Source organism: Mus pahari, chromosome 1 (assembly GCF_900095145.1).
Source record: "Mus pahari chromosome 1, PAHARI_EIJ_v1.1, whole genome shotgun sequence".
Lineage (NCBI taxonomy): Eukaryota > Metazoa > Chordata > Mammalia > Rodentia > Muridae > Mus > Mus pahari.
This window is the reverse complement of record NC_034590.1, coordinates 122,797,222-122,803,587: the sequence shown is the minus strand read 5'-3', so window position 1 is coordinate 122,803,587 and position 6,366 is coordinate 122,797,222.

Below are 6,366 nucleotides of genomic sequence, written 5' to 3'. Positions count from 1 at the left end.
GAGGAGGAGGAGGAGGAGGAGGAGGAGGAGGAGAAAAGAAGAAGAAGGAGGAAGAGGAAGAGAAGAAGGAGAAGAAAACAAGTCAGGTGTGGTGGCACAGGCCTTTAATCCCAGCACTTGGGAGACAAAGGCAGGCAGAGCTCTATGATTTTGAAGTTAGCCTGGTCTACATAGTTCGAGGACAGCTAGAGCTACATAGTGAGATCTTGACTTGAATAAACCAATAAGTAAAAAGGAAAACTACAGTTTAAGATGTCTGCTGCCAAGCCTGATAACCTGAGTTCCATTCCTAGGTCCCATATGGTAGAAGAAGAGAACTGATACCCCCAAAGTTGTTCTCTGACCTCTATATGTGACATGGCACATGTGTGCATGCACACATACAAAAATTAATCAATTAAGATAGGAAGACAGATGTAGTGACAGACCCCTGTAATCTCAATACTTGGAGGCAACAGTAGAAGGACCATCACAAACTGGAGGCTAACCTGGGCTATGCAGCCAGTTCCAATCAAGTCAACGGTACAGAGTGAGATTCTGTTTCAAAAAAAAAAATCACATAAATATAAGCAAATATTTAATTTAATAAATACATTTAAATATAAATAAATATTTAATATTAGATATTTAATGAGACCTGGGCATTTTGGCTCATACCTATAAGGCCAGCATGGGAAAGGCTGTGATAGAAAAAGCCAGAGTTCAAGCCTGTCATCTATAACTAAATAAAGAAAAAACTCTGCCTAGCAACCCTATAAATTCAGTATGCTCACTATCTCCACTTGCAGAGGAGAAAAGCAAGTCACAAAGTCGACAAGACACTTCGATAGTGTCCCGTTGGTGAGTTGAGCGGTTGGATCCCTCCCAGGTCATCTCTGGTACCCAGGAGTGCTCACAAGGCTGTGGAACTGTAACCAGGATGGTTTGGTGCGCTTTTCTCAAAGGCATCTGCGTGAGTTTGCTTTTCACACAGTGATAAGGCATCTGAGAACGTGAACTCACGAGGTTAGGCATTTTTACCTCACTGTTTCAGAGCTACCAACCCTTGGTCCATCGCTCCATTGCTTCGGGAGTTCTGGGAGGCAGATCGTGATGACAGAGCAAAACTGCTCACCTCACGAAGCAGGGAAGCAGAGAGAGTGCAGAGAGACTGGAGTCCCAGCGTCCCTTCCCAGGTCAGGCCTTGAGTGTCTGTCATAACTTGTTTCTACTACACTCTGCCTCCCAAGAGTTCTAGTGCCTCCTGACAGCGCTCGCTCGTGCTCGGGGCTCATCCTCTTGTTCCTTCAGGGAGCCCCTGAAGGACTTTTAAGATCCAAACAAACAACATATCTGGGCAGTGAGCAAGCTGCCGCCTCCTTCTGCTCCCTGTTTCCCAGGGCCCACAGTTAGAAAACAACTCTGTTTATAGCTTAATTCCACCACAACTGTCACCATTCTCAGTCTTTTTTGTCTAGAGGCCAGCAAAAAGCAGTCATGTGACCTTCCTCTTGTCATTTGCTCAGGACCCCCCTGCAGTGAACGCCAGACAAAATCCAGGCTTCTCCACTCCTCAATTCCTGCCCTCACTGCTTAACAGTGGGAAGAGTGCTCACCACACAACAGGTATGCACCAATTCCCCCCATACACACACACACACACACACACACACACACACACACACTCACTCACTCACTTAAAACAAAAATGTCCCAGGAAGGGCAGGGTGTGTGCACAGTCTCTAAGCATCTACTTCTAAGAGTCTTGACAACGACATACAGCCCTGTATGTCTGTAACTTTCTGTAGAGAAACCTAGCAGCCACTATTAAAACCCAGTGACCTGGCCAGTGTCCCTTGTAAAGCAGGGAACTGGGACACACAAATGACCATGAGGAGCTCACACACATAAAGGAAGGGCTATGTGAGAACACGGCAGGAAGTTAGGCATCTGCAGACCCAGGAGAGGGGCCTGAGAAAAAAAACAGGCCTGCCACCATCTTGAACGCAGAGTTGCAGTCTCCGACCGTGAGAGAATAAATACCTCACTTAAGCAGCCGGCGTTTGGTGTTTTATTACAGCAGTCAGGCTGACTACAAATGCCAGAAATGTGTAAACAAATAAATGGATCAAAAAAAAAAAAAAAAAAAAAAAAAAAAAAAAAAAACACCAGGCAACTCCACACAGCAACGTGGCTGGTCCAAAAGCCAAGGGTGTAAATGACAAGGAAGACAGGTGGACTGTTGCCACCAGATCAGGCACTCCTGATCCCGGATGGCATCCCAGTCTAGGACACGCTTGTCTTCTGCTATAAAAGCATTTGGGGGTGGGGATGGGGGAGCGGGAGGAGGGCCCAAGACAGGGTTTCTTTGTGTAGTCTTTGCTGTCCTAGAACTCACTGTGTTGTCCATGCTGGCCTCGAACTGAGAGCCGTCTCTGCCTCTCTGCCTCCACCTCCCAAGTGCTGGAATTAAAGGCATGTGCCACCACTGCTATAAAAGTCTTTATCTTTAGGATTGGGGGAGAGGGTCATTAGTTAAATAACTTGCCTGGCAAGAACAAGGATCTGAGTTCAAACCCGAGAACCCAAGTTAAAAATCCAGGCCCGGTGGTGAACATTTGTGATCCCAGTACTGGGGAGACAGAGACAAGCCGGTGCCTATAGCCCAGCCTGAACGATGGACAGGGTAGATGGCTCTTGAGAACGACTCCCATGATTGATCTCTGGCCTCCTGCAGGGTAGACAAGCACTGTGAACTGCATTCCCAGCTGGAGCCCTGACTCAGGTTTGGTTTTGTTGTTGTTGTTTTGTTTGGTGGTTTGGTTTTTGTTTTTTTTTGTTTGTTTGTTTGTTTTTTAATTTATGTGAGTACACTGTAGCTGTCTTCAGACACACCAGAAGAGGGCATCAGATCCCATTATAGATGGTTGTGAGCCACCATGTGGTTGCTAGGAATTGAACTCAGGACCTCCCTAAGAGCAGTCGGTGCTTTTTTTTTTTTTTTTTATTGAGACAGGACTTCTCTATATATCCTGGTTATTCCAGAACTCATTATGTAGACCAGGCTGACCTTAAACTCACAGAGATCTACCCGCCTCTGCCTCTGTAGTGCTGAGATTAAAAGCGTTTAATGATTAGCACCATGCTCACTTGCCTGCAAGCCGTTACTCTTGAAATCAGCTTTCCTTCCCATGCACTTGTATGTGACAGTGTACACACACACACACACAAATCTTTATCAAAACAGACAGACAGACAGACAGACAGACAGATGGCAAACACAAGCTTTTCAAGCTCACAGAAAAGAACTTGCTTGCGTTTGTTCTAGCCCCTGCTTTCTCCCAGTATCTGTGTGCATGTATTTGTGTGTATATAACACATTTTCTTCTGTGCTATTTGAGTTGTGCAAATGGATTCTTCTTTATCTCTTGTCATGGACGTTAATTATGTTGGTGAGTTTTTCACTGAGAAACTGGCTCTGGAAGTGGGGGTGGCTTCCTCCTCCCATCGCAGACCCAAACATATTTATGTCAAGTGTCCTCCAAAATTCCCTGACCTGGGTTAGGCTGGTCCTCCGACTCTAACCAGGAGAAAGGAAAACATCAAAGGGTCCGGGAATAAAAGCAGTGCACCCTGGTGACTAACTAGACCATAAATTCTTTCCAGCTAAAGCTACTGCTTCTTATCCCACAATGTAAAAATGCCTGCTGTGAGAGAGTCTGTGGGTACTGAGAGGCAGGCTCTAATGTGACTGACTGTTCAGGGCTCCCCACTTGGTTTCTGCTGGGTGTTGGTTCATGCTGGCTTTGATGGTAGGTATTGGTTGCTCTGTGACTCTTTGGAAGTTTCAACCAAGTGGGGTTTCTGTGCTCTTCCTGGGACTCTTTCAGTTGGGAACCCCGGCCGCCTGCCTCAGTGGGGTTCCGCCCCCCCCCCCGCCATTTCCTGCTGGAAGATGATGATACTGGTGATGTTACTGTTCGTTCTGGTTCTCATTTGGGCTACTCTGGTCATCTCTGCTGGATGCTCTGGGCGCCCGGTTTGGTGGTGTTTTGCTCTCTGTCTGCTGCTGCCGTTGATCTGCTCCTTGTTGTTTATTCTTTTACTTTTGCTGTACACTTAAACTCACTTGTTCAAAACCAAGAGCACAGTTATCTCAGATCACTCTTCAGACTGTGCAAAATGTCTCTAATTACTTGAATGTACTTTTTTTTTTTTTTTTTTTAAAAAGGATGTATCTATGATAAGCTGATCAAAATCAGGAAATCAGGTGGTGGCGCACGCCTTTAATCCCAGCACTCGGGAGGCAGAGGCAGGTGGATTTCTGAGTTCGAGACCAGCCTGGTCTACACAGTGAGTTCCAGGACAGCCAGGGCTATACAGAGAAACCCTGTCTCGAAAAACCAAAAAAACGAAAAACAAAAACAAAAACAAGATGACCTTGAAATCCTGATCCTCCTGCCTCTACCTTCAAAAGAGCGTTGAGGTTATAGCCACCACCTCCAGTGTATATGGTGCTGGACACTGAATCCGGGGCTAATGCATGCTAATCAAGCACTCAACTGAGCTGCCTCTCCAGCCCTAAGCCGGGACTCTTCTTTTCTAACTTGAAATGTTTCTTTTTCCTTAAGATAATTTTAAGATTTATTTATTTGTTTGTTTGTTTAATGTGTATGAGTGTTTTGCCTACATCTATGTATGTGTACTACAAACATGCTTGATACTCAAGGAGTTCAGAAGAGATTTTTGGATCCACTGGAATTGGAGTTTTAGATGGCTGTGCACCATGTGGGTCCTGGGAACTAAACCCAGGTCTTCTGCAAGAGTAGTGAGTGCTGTTAACCACAGAGCCATCTCTCCTGTCCAAGACCCTATTCTTGAAGTCAACTTTCCTTCAGAAATGCTTCCAGGAGCTCCATCCTACCCCACCCTACTCCAGGTGGGAACCTCTCCTTCCTCTGCTCAAACAGCCACCAGTGCCATGAATTAAGTCATCACTTAAGTCAGTGCCACATACAATTCAACACACCCATTATGGGTCTCTTTCAATCTTCTTGCTCACCCTGCCAGATAAGCACAACTTTTCAACTCCAGTTTTCAAAGGAGAAACCTGAGGCTTGGGGGAAAAAATGGCACAGCCAGGTCACAAGTGGGAAGCCATAGCAGGCTGGACTGCAGCCATCATGTAACTACATGCTCTCTGCAGTGCAAGAGAACCACAGGTTACCAGGCCCATGTCACCAGGCTTTGCTGAGCTCAGACTCTGCTGGGCTCTGGGAGAAGTAGTACCCGGAAGGGAGGATGATAACATCCCTCAGAGGATGGGGGAAAGTGAGGAGCTGGCACAGGCTTGGTACCCACCTGTGCATTCTTGTGTGTTCATAGATGTTATCTCTTAGGATTGCTAAACAGAAAACCAAAAAGACATTAGGTGATTGGCACCCCCTCACCACTTTCCCCGTAGCTAATGCCTTCTAATAGTCCCGGGCATGTTTCGCTGTCAATAACCTGGTAGATACATCACCTAAGCTTTCCCGGTGTCTATCTAGGATGCCACATTCATTCCATTATCTATTCTTATTTTATATTATTTCATTTATTATACTTAATTAAGTACTGCTTATCAAAAATGCTTGGGATTAAAGGTGTTTTATATTTGCGTGTGCATGAGTGTTGTGTGAGCACCCACACATGAGGAGAGGCCAGAGCAGGATGTCTGGTACCCCACTGCCTTAGTTTGTTTTCCAATACTGTGATAAACAGCATGACCAAAAGTAAACTGGGGAAGAAAAGATTGATTTCATTTTATATTTACAGGTAACAAACAGTGCGTCACTGGGGGAAGTCAGGACAGGAGGAAACCATAGAGGGATGCTGCTTGCTTACTAGCTGCTTACTAGCTGCTTACTAGCTAGCTCCTCGTGGCTCGCTCAGCTTACTTTTTTTTATAAACCAGGACCACCTGCCTGTGCGTAGCACCACCACCCACAGTGGCCTAGGCCCTCCTGGGTCAATCACCAATCAAAAAAAAACTCCCCTAGAAGTCAATCTGATTTCTACAGGTCAACTGAGGTTTCTTCTTCCAGATGACTCTAACTCCGGTCAAGCTGGCAAAAAAATGAACCAGCACACCTGTTCATTACTGCACCTTATTCCTTTGGGAAGGGAATCTCTCAGTGAATCTGGAGCTAGGCTAGCAGCCAGAAAGCCCCAGTGATCCTTTGATTTCTGATCCCAAGAGTGATGGAGTTACAAACACCTAGCTGTTTACATGGGTGCTGGGGTTTTGAACTCAGATCATCATACTTACATACCAAGCACTCTCATCATTTGAGTCTCTCTCTCTCTCTCTCTCTCTCTCTCTCTCTCTCTCTCTCTCTCTCTCTC